This window comes from Schistocerca serialis, chromosome 11, assembly GCF_023864345.2.
Source record: "Schistocerca serialis cubense isolate TAMUIC-IGC-003099 chromosome 11, iqSchSeri2.2, whole genome shotgun sequence".
NCBI lineage: Eukaryota > Metazoa > Arthropoda > Insecta > Orthoptera > Acrididae > Schistocerca > Schistocerca serialis.
The window spans coordinates 42,865,784-42,885,588 of NC_064648.1; positions in this window are offsets into that span (position 1 = coordinate 42,865,784).

The following is a 19,805-nucleotide window of genomic DNA, read 5'->3' on the forward strand; positions in this document are numbered from 1 at the left end:
GAAGCAGAGGCGATGAAATTACGTTGGCAGCAGCAGTTCAGTTGGCATTGCAGGAAGAGAGTGTGATATTGTCCATGAAAGAGCGGGGACTAGCCCCGAGGGTAACGTACACTCGAAATAAGGAAGCGGTAAAAAAAAGCGAGAGAAATTAAAGAGATGAGATGTTTCAATTGTGGGTTGAGAGGCCACATAGCAAGCAGGTGTAGAAAAAACAGGCCAGAGCATAGAGTACGGGCCATGACGGGCAAAGAGTTTACAAACTTTTGCTATGGGTGTGACAAGCCGGGACACACAGACATGGAATGCCGGGTGCGGTTAAGAAAAGTTCACCCGATAGATGTAAGGGAATTCAGAGGAAATCACAGAGAAACCGATGGAGGGTTACGAGAGTGGAGATTTCCACAGTGTAATTTTACCAGGGAACTGCGGAGTTCCGTGCACGCGTGTTTTAAGTGTAAGCGGCAGGGCCACTACGCGAAAGACTGCCACGAAGGGCCCTGGCACGCCTGGAGAAAAGGCAGGGTGCCAGTATCGAGTAAAACAGGAAAGGTGGTACAGGGAAACTAAGAGGCGGCAAGGCCGCGCAGTCGGGCCTTGTTGCGATAGGTAAACCCACAGTGAGGGTAATCGACTGTGCAACAGAAAACGACGTGGTAGTGTTGTACTGCGTAGAGTTAAAGAAGTATTTGAAGCTACTAATAGACACAGGAGCACAATTGTGTTAGCTAAAGAGGACGAGTATTCCGGTAAAGAATATGCTTGGAATCAGTGAAACAGAAAGGCTTTGGTTAAAACGTGGTACGAGTGAAGCCGTTAGCACAATAGGCACGGTACAAATAAACTTAAGTATAGATGGATCTGAAAAGGTGAGACAGAAATTTCACGTGTACGGTAGAGGTCTAGACATTCCGTACGATGGACTGATAGGAAGAAATTTCGTAACAGAGCATAGAGTCGAGCTTGACTATGCAGGTAAAGTAATACAGCTAAAAGGGCGAGATATACCCTTAGTAGTAGAGGAAGAACCAAAGGGACAAGAGATAGAAGCAGATTCAGAAATAGGCGGGGAGATAGGGCCCCGGGAAGAAAGAATAATGTTGTTGAAAGTGGACGGAAAGGTACCACGGGGGATCGAAAGAGAAATGGTCATACCAAGGCAGGAGATTGCACAAGGGGTGCATGTACCTGAGTCCTTAGTAAAAGTGCGAAATGGGAAATGCATAGTAAGTGCACTGAACGTGTCAGAGGACAGAGTTCGACTAGGAAATGTCAGATTAATAACGGAAGAATTAGAAAGAATAGCGAAAGTACGCGAAGTAAAATGTAGCACTGATGCAGTAGGTAAGACGGAAAGCCGTGCTAGTGTGTTGCGAAGGCAACTCAGAATGGATCATTTGAACGTCGAAGGAAAGAGCGCTCTAGCAGAGGTCTGCACGGAGTACGGAGATGTATTTCATCTACCAGGGGACAAACTGTCCTATACTTCTGCTGTGAAACATAGAATACCGATTGCGCCGGAACACGCGGGGAAGGTAGTGAACGCTAGACCGTACAGGATCCCTGCAGCGCAAAAGGAAGTGCTAAAAGAGCAAATAGAGCAGATGCTGAAGGATGACATAATTGTCGAAAGCAAGAGCGCATGGAACGCACCGTTACTGTTAGTTCCAAAGAAGTTAGATGCCAGTGGCAAGCAGAAATGGAGAATCGCAGTGGACTACCGACAATTAAATGACATCACGGTAGGCGACGCATTTCCACTGCCGAATATCTCCGATATCCTGGATCAATTAGGGCAAGCCAAGTACTTCTCGACGCTTGACCTCGCAAGCGCGTACCATCAAATATTGACGGACGAGAAGGACAGAGAGAAAACGGCATTCAGCTCAAACTATCAACATTACGAATACAAAAGAATGCTGATTGGACTGAAGGGAGCCCCAGGATGTTTCCAGAGACTGATGAACACAGTATTGGCAGGTTTACAAGGTGTTAAATGTTTTGTCTATTTGGACGACATAGTATGTTATGGGAAAAACCTGCAGAAGCATAACGAAAAACTACGGGAAATATTTGACAGGTTGCGAGCGCACAATTTGAAGTTGCAACCAGACAAGTGTGAATTTCTGAGGAAGGAAGTAATCTTCTTAGGTCATTGTATCACGGACAAGGGAATACCACCAGATATGGCAAAGGTGGAGAAGGTGAAGTTCTTCCCACAGCCGAGAACAACAAAAGAACTAAAAGGGTTTCTAGGATTGATAGGGTACTATCGACGTTTCATTGCAAATTTCAGCAAAATTGCGAAACCTCTCCATGAGCTCTTAAAGAAAGGAGTAGAGTTCCAATGGGGAGAACGACAGAAGAATGCGTTCGAGGAACTGAAAGAGAAATTAGTGAATCCTCCGTTACTTCAGTATCCTGACTTTACGAAACCGTTTATAATCACAACGGATGCGAGTAACGCAGCGTTGGGCGCCGTGTTATCGCAAGGGAAAAAGATTGGCGAAGACTTGCCGATTGCATATGCATCCAGAGCGCTTAACAAAGCAGAACTGAACTATAGTACAACGGAAAAAGAGTTGTTGGCTATAGTGTATGCAGTAAAGCAGTTTAGACCATACGTGTATGGGCGAAAATTCACAGTGGTGACAGACCATAAGCCACTAACATGGCTATTTAGTGTGAAGGATCCGAGTTCGAGGCTCCTAAAGTGGAGATTGAAGCTCGAAGAGTACGACTACGAGGTAGTATATAAGCTAGGAAGGCTAAACAGTAATGCGGACGCGTTAAGCCGGATAAGGCATGAAGGAAAGGAAGAGATAAGTTCAAAGTGAAATGCGGAGGCAGAAAGAACCTCCGTAGCACAAGCAAAGGCGGAACAGAGTTCCGTAAACGTGCGGCAAGCGCAAGCGTCAGGTGAGATAGACCAGGAAACAAATAGTAGTGAGGAAATTAGCCCCGAGGAAAAGGAGAGTATATTGAAAGAGATGCACGATAATCCCTTGGGAGGGCACCAAGGAATGCATAGAACATCGAAAGGATAAAAGCGTACAAGCAGTGGCGCGGAATGAAGCGGGACATTGAAAATTATATTAGGAAGTGTCCATCATGTCAAATGAACAAAAACACACAAATGAAAACAAGGATGCCCTTAGAAATTACAGACACAGCTGAAACAGTATTTGCAAAACGTGCAATGGATACAGTGGGTCCACTAGATGTATCTAGTACAGGGAAAAGATACATGTTGACATTCGAAGACGATCTGAGCAAATTCACCGTAGCAGTCCCGATTGACAAGCAAGACGCTGAAACTGTAGCGGAAGCATTTGTAGAAAATATAGTACTAAGATATGGGATTCCATCAGTTTTGTTAATAGACCAAGGATCGAATTTTCTGAGTGACGTGTTTAAAAGTGTATGTAAATTGTTGAAGGTAAAACGTATAAATACCACAGCGTACCACACTGAGTCAAATGGTGCTCTAGAAAGGAGTCATAGAACAATTGTAGAATATCTCAGACACTTTGTAACAGGAGATCAAAGTTCATGGGACAAATGGTTGCCGTATGCAATTTTTGTGTTCAACACTACACCACACAGCAGCACAGGTTATACGCCATTCGAGTTAATTTACGGAAGAAAGGTTAACATACCAGGAGTACTGCAGCAAGAAACACCGCAGGTAAGTTACGATTATGATTCGTATGTCAATAAGTTAAGAGCAAGAATGCAGGAAGCCCACAGAGTGGCTAGGGATTCTATTATAAGGAGTAAGGTGATCAGTAAAGGACAGTATGATCTGAAGCAAAACCCAAAAGAATTCAATGTAGGGGACAAGGTGTTATTACACGACGAATCAGTGAGACGTGGTAGATCTCGGAAACTAGATTCGCAATGGAGAGGTCCATTTGAAGTGTTAAAAGTGGAAGGTCCTAACGTAGTTATAAGAGTTAAGAGAAATAAGGAAACAAAAGTACATGCCAACAGGCTGAAGCAGTTCTTTTAAATGTCAGGTATGGCACTCAAGTGGCAAGTTGTGCAACTCACCATAGTGATAACAACATACAGCTTTGTTGCATCAGGATACGAAACGAACGATTTCAAAGTGACCCCAATACCAAGTTCATCAAGACTTTATTACGATAACGTAGGACAAGTAGAAATATACAGTACCACATGGAGAATAGTCACATATGTTAACTTAAATGTAATAACAGAAAGATTTCAGAAAGCAGAGAGGTACGGTAAGGCAGCGGTACAGAGGTGCCGTGACACATTGAAACAATTAAATGTAGGATTAATAGAATGTAGAGTACTAGATCAACAAGTTACACATCACGTGGAAAAGACTACAGGTCTGCAGCAACTCGTACAGCAACTCACAAAACACGAAAACAGAAGAAAGAGGGGAGTATTCAACTTCGTCGGACAGGTAAGTAAGATACTGTTCGGGACGTTGGACGAAGCGGACACAGCGTACTATAAAGAAAGAATAGACGCTATTGAGAGGAACTCTGAAGGGTTGCTGAGGTTAACTAAGGAACAGGTGGCAGTGGTAAGGGCCACATTAGTGGGAGTAAACAGAACAGTATATACACTAGAATCAAATGAACACATTCTAAGGACAGGCATGTAGAGACTTGAAAGGTTCATGAAATAATACGTGAAGGAAACATATATGGGTTTCAAACGAGTAGCATCTTTTGCCACTGTAACGGAACAAGTATTACAATTAGCGGCAGTGTTTGGCCAAATCGAAGAGGAATACGAGCAGATGATAAATGCCATTGTAAATGCTCAAAAGGGAATACTGCAGCCTCACATCATTAATCCAGTGCAAATTGTGAAGTATCTAAGTCTAATACGAGACGAATTAAAGGACGTGAAGTTTCCTGTTCCTCTCGCGGAGTCATCAGGCTACCTCTTGTTAAGAATAATTGATTTAGATGTTTTCATTTCCGGTAGCATACTAGGGTACGTAATTAATATTCCTTTAATAGATAATAATAATTATAATCTGTACAGAGTTCTCCCATTACCAAAGGAGATCCCAGATATGAAAGGAAGGTACGTATACATAGAGCCAGAGAAAGAATTTCTACTGATAGATGAATCCAAAAGGCAGTACGCGAAACTTTCTGCGGATGATCTAAAATGTAAAGAACTGAGTAAGAACAGAAGACTGTGCAGACAGTCATTCGCATTGCTATCGACATTCGACCATGAGGAATGAGAAGCCAAATTATTACAACCAGTAGGAGAAATTCCGGAAGATTGTGTGCGAAAAATAGTCGCACTGGATTAGAGCCTTTGGACCCATCTAAACAGTAACGAATGGCTATATGTAGCTCCTAAGGAAGAAGGACTGACAGTATTATGTGGAAAGGAACCCCCGAAGGACTTATTAATGAAAGGGGTAGGAAAGATAAGTTTTTATAGTAAATGTGAAGGATATGGAACGAGAGTGTTCATACAAACAGATAGAGTAATTCGTAGTAACGTAACAAAGAAAGATATAATACCTCAAATTAATTTAGAATTTGACTGTTGTGTTGTAAACGAAGAAAAGAAAAATGTCTCAATGCTAACGTTAGATTTACCCTTGGAGCACGTAGTAACACAATTAGACGACTTGAAAGTCGCGGGGAAAAGACTGGATGATGTCCAGCGAATGGCAGAAAGGCAGCAGGAAGAACTAAAATATTCCAGATATTTTACACATTACTCAATAACTATATACGTAGCTATAGCGATAGTCACTTTTATTGTAATAATATGTTGTTGTAAACATTGTAGATGCTGTACAGAATGCTTCAAAAGTTTATGGAAGTACTTTGACGATAATAACTGTTGTGGTAAAGTACATATGTATAAGAAACACCATAGTAAATCAATACCTAGAGACTAGCTTAAGCAGAAGGCAAGCTAATAAAGAAACTGAAGATGTGGGAATAACCAAGAAGAGTCAGTTCTGTTCAGAAACAGGCGTTAAGTAAAATCAAAAGATAAAAACATATTAAAAGTGTCTTATAAAAAGGTGTAATCAATTTTAGTGTTTCGTCCATGTTTTATGAAACTGTACGTACTTGTAATTACCAAAGTTGAATGAAAATGGTATTTTGTAGCAATGCTTTTAAAAATGTACCTTGATAAACGTATGTTTGTTAATTGTAACTGTATCAATGATTTGAAAAAAAAAAATGTGTACCTTGATAAATGTATTTTGCCTAACAAAGAAGTTAATGGAATTAAGTGCACCGAATGTATATGAAAGAAAAAGAAAACATATGAAGTGTTGATGTAACAAAAGAAAATGTAAGCAAATAAAATGAATCACAATTGACGCTACTCTGAGGAGTAACGCCAATTTCCGTGGCGGGGGAGGTGTTGTAACCGCAGGAACAAGCCAAGTCTAATTGCAGTACCTTGAGAATAGTACGTAGGAAGAAGTTAAAGTTGTAGCGCTGGACGGCAGGCGTGGCCGAGGGGTCAGCCGAGGCGAGAGTCAAACTGCTGGGCAGCGGCGCTTGATAAGAAAGCAAACAGCCAGCAGATACAAACGAAGGTCTGTGTAGGGACTCATGATAAGCAATCAATTAAGAAGTATCAACAGTAAGCATTCCTGGCTAGAGAGAGAGGTCTGGGAGTGGAGAGAGAAAGAAAGAGGGCCCTTGATGGGGACAGCGCTACGTCATAAGCAGCCAATGAAGGGCTCAGGACGCAGTGCGTGACCATATGGGAGAGGCGCCTCTATCCCTCCACTCAGCCTCTGAAGAACAATAGCAACAACAATGTTTTAACTATACCAAATAAGGACAAGTTGCCTTCGACGCTACGTCATGCCAAGCGCTGGCGGGGTCGAAGGGGAAACGCTAACAAAACCCGAGAGCACACGGCTCTGGGGTCTTGTCGGGTCTTGTCTGGTCGGGTCGAGTAGTTAGAGAGCGATAGCAGCAGCCGACTTGGGCTGAGGGACGGGCTGTAGGCAGCCGGAGATGGTCGCTGGAGGGCGTTAGGGCGTAGCCGCGGGACTCTAACGTAGGGTGCTAGAAATATTGCACAACTTCTAGTAGGCAGTCGGAACGGTGGAGTCAGTCACCGTCTCTGTGTTAGACTTGGCCTTCCTGTGAATGCAACCACCGCGCAGTTAGGGTGAGCTGTATTCATTCAGAATAAACTGCAATTTGTTAAAGTTATCAAGACTTTAATTCTACCCGCTTCCTAGCCTTGTACCTTCACACCAGGGATTTCTACATCTTAGCCAGATCAAAAAGTCTCCCTCTCACTAAGGTCAACCGGCTAAATCCCATCCACGAACCGTGTCGCTCAATCCCTCGCAATACCCACGCTTGGGACGCGACAACCCCATGTGGATTGATCTGGTGAAACAAGCGATTTATGGTTACGAATTTTGCCATATGCCATTATAGGAAATGTATTACGCCTTTAAAAACTATCCTTTCCTCCATTCTCCACCTAATTTACAATAGACTTCAGACGTGAAATCCTGAACATCACAGTTATGTGCATTGTCAGAAGACACTACTACATGTCGAGACCACAGATCCAGCATGACAAAAATATAGGATATCAACGGTAGGTCAGGAGAACGAAAGCATAGATAAGTTGAATTATATACTACTTCTGTATCACAAATGACTTAACTTCATTACCAAACAATGATACCTGAAAGGCATTAAAGACACAGAAGGTGTCAAATGTAGTTTCACAGCAATGGTTTGTGAAAGGTAATGTGTAATTATGCCCCATTCTATATGAAGTTAAGAGACAAACAATTTTCAAACAACAGTAGCATCATGACTGTCATATGGACAAATAAGAATTACATACGGTTCTGCAAAGAAGGGTATATGCATTGATTGTTGTAATTAAATTGCGATGAACTAACTACTCTTGTCACTGTGACAGTTACTCCAAAAACAGGCATGCCATTCAAAATGTTTCAAATGGCTCTGAGCACTATGGGAGCATCTGAGGTCATCAGCCCTTTAGAACTGCTGTGGACATCAGTCCTCTAGAACTTAGAACTACTTAAACCTAACTAACATAAGGACATCACACACAACCCTGCCCGAGGCAAGATTCGAGCCTGCGACCATAGCAGTCGCGCGGTTCCATACTGAAGCGCCTAGAACCGCTCGGTCACATCGGCCAGCTGTTCTACATTACTCGTCGCCATTGTGCAAAAGCGGACCTCAGATATTATCTACATCCTCCATTGAATAAAATGTGGCATTCATCAGTACAAAATCACATTTATCAAGCAGTTCCTGGCTGATGCACCTGGCACCACACCAATTTCAGCCTTGCTCACTCCTTCAAGAAAAAATATGAATAATGAAGTCTTTTCCCAATGTGGCTGCCACCAATGTTATCAGTTACAATCATTAATTAAATACTCACTAAGCCACAATTTTGTGCATCTGTCCCTCTAGTGATGTGTTTTACCTGCCAGTTAGGCTGTGTTATTTTGATGACGTGAATGCGAACGCATCTGATGCCTACCATTCCGTTTATGGGAAGATTTAGAATGCTTCATGCAATCTGTTCAGATTCTCTGTGCTTCCCCATCTCTCACTAACCAAGAGAGCAGTGGATATGCATACATTACTGATACAGGTTTCTTTTGCGACCCTTTCATATCCACTGATACGTACCACATTGTGCACTCACATGTAGTACACTATAAGTAACTATACAATTGGATACATCACAGCGCCTTACACACCTACAAAGTTAACGTACTACTTGTCAGCACTGCACCCCTGAGAAAAACTTTAAATGCTTCGACTCTTTTAACTCATTTACTTAACTCACGTATCAACAGGCGTTTCTGCTCATTTCACATTCCTTTACCATATTTAGCTTTGACATACTTTTATAGCAGCAGAATAAAATTCTATGGCTTCATGACACAAATCTTGTTGGAAGCAGCACACTCTTTTCGATTCCCACCACTTGTAACTTCATTACACCTTGATAGCCTGATGAGATGACGAAAAACGTCTGATTCATCTAGAAACGAGCTCCTGCCATTCCTTTAGCTTCCCTTTATGATTAAGTTGCAGTAACTGTAGTGCATGATGTCACCTCTTTTCCTGTTAACGTATTTCTGTTTCCCAGTTCATATTGTCATGTTCTGCGAACTGTTTTTATCACCTAATTTAACCAGTTAGGTCCCTCAACAGTCACAAGACTACAGTCCTAGCCATCATGAGTTTGGACAGTTAATCATGATTCCCTTCCTAGTTCACCTCCCACTCTCATTGCACCACCCATTATATTTTAATGCATTACAATTGTAAATGTAACCAATACTCTCAATTTTAATTTCGTTACAGATAACTGAAGCTGGTTTGGCCATTTTCCTAACAGCTAAGCCCTCTATTCTTTCTCATAGCTCACCAAGGTAGTTATCACTACAGGGTACGTCTACTGGCTCCCATTTTGACATCCTTGTCCTAAATCTAACATTTCCATATTCATGCCAGTTTACATAATGGACGCTTCGAAAATGTGGTTTCATTCTCATTAATTTTCAGAAAAGTGGTGATAGACACTCACATTTATTTTCTCAACAAAGTATAGAATTAGCACACAACAGTGAATCATTCACATTAGCCAACTGTTGACCTAATTCTGCAACATGCCAGGCTATAACGTCTTCTGTTCTTTCTAAAAGCATGCCAAAAACAACTGGCTGTGAATTCAGTCCCCTCAAAATTCAGCACTGCTCAACATACTTCATCAGTATTTTTTCTAAAGAATAATGATCTTTTAAACTTTTGCAAAGTTTCAAGACATCTAGCACCTGTGAACACTCTATAAATACTGCCGATCAATCATCTTGATTGCGAAGCCGTCGAACCTTGGTACCCTGTTGCTGTTGCCTCTACACGAGTGCCATCTCTTGCAGCATGCAAGCAGAAACGACCAGACAATGTGTACTACCAACTCTGTCTTTTCACAGATTTAATTCTCCTTCACTGCATTACAAACGCTGTTCATCCTGTGAACAAACAGCTACAGTACCACTACGCATTGCTATGCAAGTTTGGTTTAATAGAAGTGCAGCTGTGCTGAAAACAAATTTGGTACCCCTGATCAGACTGATGATGATCGCTGTGATAAAGCTCCCCAGCGAGCTTCGTTCTTTGTTACGCAGTATCATGAAATCCTAGTATCCTGGGATGTGCAGCTCAATCACATTGAAGACAACTTTTGGTTACCAACTGACAAATCCATAATATAGCCGCTGTGCTAATACTGAAAAACGAAGAACTTAAAAACGCGATCCAGCGTGACTTAATAACTGCACACAGGGAACTGTGCAAACTGACTGCTACTTTGGAAGGGACCAAAGCCTTACAGATCTTGTTGTATAACACCCACGCAACACTTGCATGTTAACACTGTGCACACTACCATTCAGTCAAGACTGCAACAGAGCCTCAGCCCTGACTTAGTGCCAGCTGAAACCTTCCAGCAAACCATAACTAATAATTCATTTCATGCATCAGTACACATGCAAATGATCTACTCCATCTAGGAATCAACCTTGCTGTATTATTGCATTGCTGCTATTGTACAACTGTCATGATCTACAGATGTTTTAAATGTGCAGATATCCCTGCCCATAACTTGCACCAGTCGCAAATTTGAGTGTTATCACCTTCTCTTTCTCTGTCGCCTGTTTGGCTGCCTATGAACGCATTGTGTTGCAAACGGGCATCCTGATTGTTTCCAAGGGTTGTCCATCACACTGCCATGTAGTTCGAGTTTCAACTGTGCATTCACACTAATTATTACAAGCCTCGTACCTTATTACTCTACATTAGTGCATTGTGAAATTGCATTGCTTTTAGGGAAAACTACAGAATTCCCTTGCTCTCACATTGTTGTTGCAATGCACAAATCTTTATTTATGCCCACTGGGAACAGATTACTGTATTTGGTAGCACAGTGAACTATAGTAGCAGTTCTCTGCTGTGACCATGCATTTACACTCCAGACTTCTCGAGTTTCTCTAACGATAGACTTTTATTCAATGTTCTTATTATGATGTATCACACCCACCATTAGGTTATTTGCTCATTTAACTTACACAGAATAGCATTTAAATTTTTCTTCTAATTTTCCTCAAACACCTTTTGTGCTGGCACCCAATCGACAGCCTGCCTACACTATCAAAAAAATCAAAGACTCACCTTCTCCAAACCTTTGATGAATACTAGCTTGGGAAAATTGCAAGTTACCATTGACCACGGCATTGCACACATCACTGAGTGGAGTAAGCTGGAATTCCTACATAGAGTGGTTGCCCCGGTGTCATGTATCTTCCAGCCACTGTAGTTGTCCTCAGAATGGTTATATGGATCATATGTAATCCAGGCTAATGTGAACTATTCAGATCACCAAACCAGTGGTGCACAAGCAGCAGCTGTTGGGTAATTTTATACGTAAGTGGATTTTGGATCCTGGCGCAATTCAGTCACGACTCTCGTTTATGACTAAGCATTAGGAGATGGGATGCTAATATGTATTAGATTGTTTCCATTGTATTATTTTGTTATTTTGCGTATTTTGCAACATGGGCGAGCATTAAATTCCACTTAGTTAAGGACCAAACCAATGATATAGGATTTAATAACCAATATCAATTAAGTTAGTTAGTTATTGAGTTAGTTACGTGTTCCATTGATCAATAGCATGGAAAAACCATTATGATGTGGAACGTGTCAAATGCACAAGAAATGCGCACAGGAAACAAGTTGTTTTTTTTGTTTACATTATAGTGTTTACATTACCTAAATATTTCTATTATCTACAACATTCCCTTAAATGGCACAAAATGCATATATTACATCTCCACATTTATTTACTCATATTCAAGAATTCATCTATGGTATAGAAGGAGTTGTCAAGGAGTTATGATTTCAATTTGCTTTTGAAACTATTACTGCTGTCTGTCAGACATTTATTTCATCTGGTAATTTATCGAAAACTTTTATAGCAGCATATTTTACCCCTTTCTGTGCCAAAAATAGGTTAAGTAAAGGATAGTGTAGGTCTTTCTTTTTTCTGGTATTGTAATCATGAATGTCACTGTTGATTTTAAACTGGTCCATGTTGTTGAGAAAAAATTTCGTTACTGAGTAAATGTACTGTGAAGCAGTTGTAAGAATTCCTAACCTTTTAAACAGATGCCTACAAGATGTGTGACTAGGAACCCCACACATTACTTTAACTACTTTCTTTTGACCAATGAATACCTTTTGCCTAAGTGTTGAGTTGCCCCAGAATATTATTCTGTATGACATCAGAGAGTGCAAGTATGCAAAGTATGTTAGTTTACTAATTTCTACATCCTCAAAATTGGTAACTATTCTGATTGCAAAAGTTGCTGAACCTAGTCGCTTTAGGAGATCCAAAACACGAATTTTCCAATTAAGATTATCATCTATATGTACACCCAAAAACTTAGTATGCTCTACCCTGGCTACAGACTTCTTTTGATGTGTTATGTTTATTGAAGGAATTATACTTTTTGCAGCAGAAAATTGGATTATATTTTCATAGCTCAGAGGAAACCCATTCACAGAATACCAATTAATAACTTTTCAAAAGACCTTATTTGTATCATTTTCTATTGGACTTTCCTTTACTGGATTAATATTTATGCTTGTATCACCAGCAAACAGTGTCAGTTCAACATCTTGCTTCACATAAGAAGGGAGGTCATTCACATATATCAAGAACAGGAGGAGACCCATGATCAAACCTTGTGGAACACCTAATGTAATTTCATTCCAGTTAGATGAAGTGGCAAACTCCTTCCAATCACTAGAAGCATACAGGGAGACTTTTTGCTTCCTGTTCTGTAGATATGACTCAAACCACTCATATGCTTTTCCATTTATACCATAGAATTGTAATTTCTCTAACATAATGTCATGGTTCACACAATCAAATGCTTTGGATAAGTCACAGAATATTCCTACTGGTGACATTTTACTATTTAAACACTCTATTATGTAGACAGTGAAATTGCATATTGCTGTCTCAGTGGAACAGCATTTCTGAAATCCAAACTGTGATTTACTAAGTATCCCATCACTGTTGACATAGCTAATCACTCTTGAGTACATTACTTTCTCAAACTTTTTTGAAAATGCTGTAAGCTAGGATACTGGCCGGTAATTATTGGTATCTGTGGTTTCCCCTTTATGTAGAGAGGCCTGACAATGGATATATTTTAACCTGTCTGGAAAAATTCCCTGAGTCAGTGATGCATTACATATGTGACTCAAAATATCAGCTGTAATTGCTCCAAATTGTTTTGATGTCGTCTACTCTTAAAGAACATTTATTTTTCAATGATTTCATAAGTATCCTTATTTCACAAGAGTTTGTTAGATGAAATCTAATCTGACTAAAATTTTTGAAAACTGACTCTTCCATGTGCTGCCTGGCTTTTTCTTTTGAACTATTCTCACCAATTTTTTCTCCTACGCTTAAGAAGTGATTGTTAAATACATTGGCTACCTGTGTAATGTTGGTTAAGATGGTCTCATTCTCTTTATCAGCAATACTACCTACCCCACTGGTTAGTTTTCCTGTCTCCCTTCTAACAACATTCCATACTGATTTGATTTTATTGCTGGAGTTGTTAATTTGTTCTCTAACATATATATTTCTTGATTTCCTTACAACTATTCTCAGTGTGTTACAATAATTGTTATAGTGTAAAACTACTTCTTGCTGTCTCATACAGTTTTCTTTTTCTTTCTGAAGACACATTAATACCTACAATACTCCAAGGTTTCTTTAAAAATATTGTGGTGTTACATTTAGTAATTTTCTTTGGAAAACAATGTTCAAAAAGGGATATAAATTTATTAGGAAATATGCTGCATTTATCATTAGCATTTGGATCATTATATATATCTTCCCAGTTTACATTTCCTAAACTTTCTCTGAAGTGATCTATAGATACCGGGTTGGGCACCCTCACACTTTTACTTAATGGTTTCTGAAGTGTACACCCTGTTATGTTTTGTAAGTTAATCAGTTGTGCATCATGGTCAGATAATCCATTAACCACAGGGAAAGCATGTATTTGTTCTACATCCTCTTGCTGTACAAATACATTATCTATTAGAGTACTACTGTCTTGAGCTATACGTGTAGGGATACTGATTACTGATTCTAAGTTATATGTTGTTAACAACACTTCTAGTTCACTTTTCCAATCAGAATTGCTTAGAAAAGTTAACACTGAAATCACCCCAGAGTAATAACTTCTTCTTTTTGTCTGACAGACAGCATAATAGGGAGTCAAACTTTTTTATGAATAGCTCCTAGTGGAAACCTGTACACTGTTGCTAATATCAACATTATCTAGCTGAAGTTAACATGCACAAACCTCAAAGTGCTGATCAACCCAAAATTTGCTCACTTCAACAGTTCTGTATTTATACCCTTGTTTTATAAAAATGGCAACTCCTCCTTTATCCATACTAGATCTACAAGTGTAAGATGCTAAATGATACCCATTTATACTGACATTTTCCATCCCCACAGTTACATGGTGCTCATACAGACAAAGTATATCAATCTCATTCTTATTTTCGAGATCATCTAAATACATTATCAGCTCACCTACTTTTTTTATTCCTCTGATATTTTGGTGAAGTTGATATCATCCTTAGCTTTATCCTTGTTTGCTGTGCATGAAGTTTCTTTTCTTCTATTTTCCTTGGTTGTTGTCTGTCTGGAAATTGACTTTAACCTAAAAAAACCTGTCTGCCTTGGTCGCAATAACCACAGGGATCACCCCTTGTGTGTCTGTGGCCCCCCTTACAGTATCTGCTAATAGAGAAGCTAATTTATCTTCCCCCTTCCTAATAAGGTGCAGGCCATGTGTAGTGTAGCCCCACCTGCCAATAGCATCAACTGGACCAACACTCATGTGAGACTTTGCCGGTGTCTGGAGCATCCTGTTCAGTTCTGTGTTAACACGCGATACCCAGGGCTGATCATAGCACTGAAATACCTCCAAAAACCCAACTTTCATGTGCCCAGTTTCTGTTCCTATTTCATCCAGATCACTCCTAATACTATACCCTGGATTCATAGCCAGGCTGCTTACTGTTCCCCCAACTATAATTACCTGATTTTCCTTCTCAAAGTCCTTGCATAGCTGACATAAGTTTTCTGTCACCTGGCTAAGGCTAGCACTTGGTTTCACAAAACTTATGACCTGGTACTCTGTCCCTAATTTCTCCTGTAGCTGTTGGCCCACACCCCTCCCATGACTGCTACCTATAAGCAGAATTTTTCTTTTCCTATTCTGGTTTGATCCCGACCTGTCTTTTTTCTTTAAGCTAATATTCTGCTTCAACCTACATTCAACTAAATCTGGATGAGGCCCTTCCTCCACTACTTCAGATAGCAAGCCAAGCTGATTTCCTAACTGAATTTTATAAGTTTTATCAACTGTTTCCCTTCTTCGTCCTTTGCTTGCTACCTTTTACCAGCGCCCAGAGTCCTTTTCCTCCCTTAGCTTAAATAATTCCAAATTCGCGATTTCTAATTCAGCCTTAAGGGCACAAATCTTTGCCACCAGTTCCACGATTTTTCTATCCTTTCTATGTAACCTACACTGCCATGGAAGAGCCTCATTATCTATCCTTGTTTCCTCTCCGCTACACTCTCCCCAATGAAACCACAACCTACAGTCTATACAGAACACTCACTCTTTCAAATTTCTACGGCAACCACCACACTTGTCACAAATGGTTTGATAGTAAAACGTGACACAAAAGCAGAAAATAACTTCAACAGCACAATAGGTTTTAACCTGTCCTAGTATGTAACTAAACACTAATGTAAACAAACTTATGAACTTGGCTCAGAAACTTTTAATCAACCACACAAATTCTGGATGAGAGACACGAATTAATTTAACTTTGAAGAGTTAAGTCTAGTCAAAAACAAATATCTACACTCATACAAAATTTACGCCAAAATATGTAAACAACAACGCAACTGCCGGCCTTTACAAAATATTTCCTTTTCGATGTAATTACGTTTAGAAAAGCAAAACCTTCAATACATAGATTAGATACGAAGTAAATGCACTAGTCTAAAATGTAATATTAACTAAATTAGCTCTTATTTCAATATTAATCGCTTAACTTAGCGAGAGCTTCATACACGCACATCTGCCTGGCTACAGGGTTGTCAACCTAAGTACATGAAATAAGATTTAATAAAACAATGAAAGTGTTACAGTTGTCTTAATGAGATTAGTTTATTATGGATATATAATCAGTTTGTGATGTATCCTTCAATAACTTTGTAATTTTAACTTTTATACTACAAACTGCAGATATTATAGGAAAAGTAATAAATCTTATTAATATTATTGAGCTAGACCTCCTTTTGTATGGAAATAACCATCCAACCTTCGATGATGCACCCATCTGATGCAATGTTACAGCCTTTCATGATCTGCGAGGCTAGACCTTCACAACTGGTAACAACATTTGCTGGCCCCAATGCTGTCATTCTGAACCACAATATTCCATCACTGTCCACTGGCATCACCATTGCACCAGCTTAGCCACTGCCCAGCTGATGTATCTTGGCAGCCCTCATGCTGTCCCTGCTGGCTCAGTACATGGTCAGCACACCTGTTGCCTCAGCACCACCACACCACTGTATCAGTGCACCATTTCAGTTAGCTGCGTATATTTCTACAATAGCCAAAATTATTTCTACAATAGCCAAAATTGGCCAATTCGAACTCTAAATTATTGTACTATTATTTGTCACTTCTTAAACACTTTTAGTTTTCTATTCATGTCCACGTTTTTTACTGCATTTTGGAAATTATTTGTTTCCCCTATTAGAATGTTGCATCCTTTAGCAAGAGCCACCGGTCCAAAGGAGCATTTTCCAACATCAAACTACTACTTTTGTAATTTTGAAATAATTAGCCTGCTGCTATGGAGGGGGAGTGAAGTGTGTGTGTGGTAGATTGATACACCGAGTGGGGAACACTTTATAAAATACGTTTCACTTCAGAGCTGTGGCTATTCAGGGGCTAGTTCTGTATAGGTTACCACTGTATATGCCTTGTTCACATTCATACAATTCTGACAGAGGATACTGATGAGGAGACACTTCCGAGAAGCATCCTTAGTGAGGGAAACCTAGAAAACCATCCAGCACCCAATGAGACCGCTGTTAATGGTCACATGGGGCCATAGGCCATATCGGGGATAAATTTGGCTCACTATTGGCAACCAGCTTTCAGTCTGTTCAGAGGTGTGCTTCTATTCAATTCTCCAGCACTATGCCCATCAGTCTGTTAGTGGCCTTACAAGTAAAGTTCTCATGTAAATACCAGTTAGTTGTTTTAAAGTACTCTTCATTGTTGTTTATTTTAAACAATATGCTTGATTACCCTTACTCCTGCATCCACAACCTACAACTGATTTGTCCTTGACAATTCTTATACAACAGTTTATTCTGTAGTGATTAGCTTATTATTTTAATAGGTGCAGTTACACTCTTTAATTTATGGGTATGTACAGTGTTTATGGAGACTCAGTTCTTTGGATGGTTTTCCACACAACCACTGAATATGTTTAATTTCTGCTTACATCTCATGTACCAGAGAAACACCATTTGACCCATCTTTAGCTGACGCCTATAGATATTCAGTCCATATTGTGTACCTTTTTTTAACATGTTAATACAAATTTTACTGTTTCTTAGAGATTCATATTATGTATAGTCGCCACACTTTGTAGTACATTTTCAGATTCATTGGAATATAAGGCTATTGTCCAGAAACCCGGTTTTTCTTTCCTTTTATTGGAAAATAATATTTAATACAAATGTATGCGGATGTTGTCTATTATGAATAACCCATACAGCAGTTGTGGATGTACTATCATGGGAAAGATGAAATACAATGTAATCATATCACTACAAAGTGTCACAGCTGAAGTGTAGCAACACAGAAGTGCCAAACACTTAATTATAACTATAGAACAGTGCCAATCACTTAATTATAACTATCTCCCATTGTTACACATATGATGAAACATACTAAACCACTTTCAACAATAACAAATAGGTAGGAAATCAAAATTAAAAACAATCGTTCTGAAATTGAAACTGAAGCATAACTACAATTTTCCAAAAACCTCATGTATATTTACTACAAATTAAGAAAAATACCCACAATGGAAACATCTTTGAATATAACACAAGAAATATTTAATGCTCACGTTCTGAGCTCTCCCAAGTGTTGTTCTTGTGTATAAAAAGAAACTGGAATCAAATCATAACACCTAATGTTTGTTTACCTATTTCTTTTTTTTTTGTAGAACTTACGCAGTATTAGATGCTGAACAAGTAATTAAGAGCTTTGTTGGATAACACTTACCTATATTATTCCTGAATTATGTACAGAGCTTTGTGAAACAAAAATATTTCACAAAAAATATAGCTATTGTGCACTAGTGTAAATGGCAACCAAGCATGATGAATTTCTTAGATTACATATTTCCGCATCTGACCCATTTACATGAAGATGCACTGATGGGCAAAAATGTCATGAACACTGTTCATGAGGAGAATGAATGCCACGTTGTATGCACATGATGCAGTAAGCAGATTACAAGTATATAAGCAGACCAGAGATTTACACTTTCTGTTCTATCAGTTAGGTGAGCTGCAAACATGTAAATTTAATGATGTAAATGACTTTAGCAAAGGGCAAGTTAAAGTGGCATAGCAGTTGGGAACTAGAACCTCAAAAGTGGTGAAGTTGGTACAATGGATCTATGCTGCTGTTGTGAACATCTGAGGAAAGTGGCTGAAAGGTAATAAGTCCATAACATTATGATAAGATGTAATACATCTATACTTCTTCACAAAGTATGGAGGTCAGAAGCTTGCCTGCTCTGTAAAGCTGGAGATGTGGCAATATGTGGCATATCTGATGACAGAAATCAACGCTGGGACAGCCATACACGTTTTGGAACCCACAGTTCAATGTATATTGCTGAATGTGTGGCTCTGGAACATGGTCACTGTATGTTTCCATACCGATCCACCAAAATGTTCACTTGCAACTGCAGTGTGCAAGGGATCATTGAGGCTGGAGTGAAGGTCAATTCAAATGTAACTGTCAGGATGGGTGACATTTCCTGTTACACCAGGTCAGTTGCACATCCAGATATGCTATCATCTAAATGAATGGCACCAGAGGGCCCATTATGCTATGGGGGCAGTCACTTTGGCTCCTGTGGGACACCTGTTAGCAACAGAAGGCATCATGACAGTTGCAGACTACATGACATTTATTGCAACTGCATGCATTCCTTCATTCCTGGTGTGCTCTCCCATAGTGGAGGCATCTTTCAGCAAGATAATTGTCCATGTCACATGTGCATGGTCTGAGTAGCATGGTAACTAACACTGATGTCTTGACCATACCATTTAGCTAATCTGAACGTGTGGAATACAACTGGTGCAACATACACCCAGAAGCATGTAAATGATGTGTCAAGCCCATATCATGTAGAATTGTCAAAGTACTGTATTCCAAAGGTGGCCAAACATGCTATTAAGCAGGTTATTATATTTGTTGTTATGTTTACTAATGCAGGATTAGTACCAACAGAACATAAATGTACACACTATTAATGACACACCAAGTCTCTTAAGAAAACATATCTGAGTAAAATAATTGTTATAAT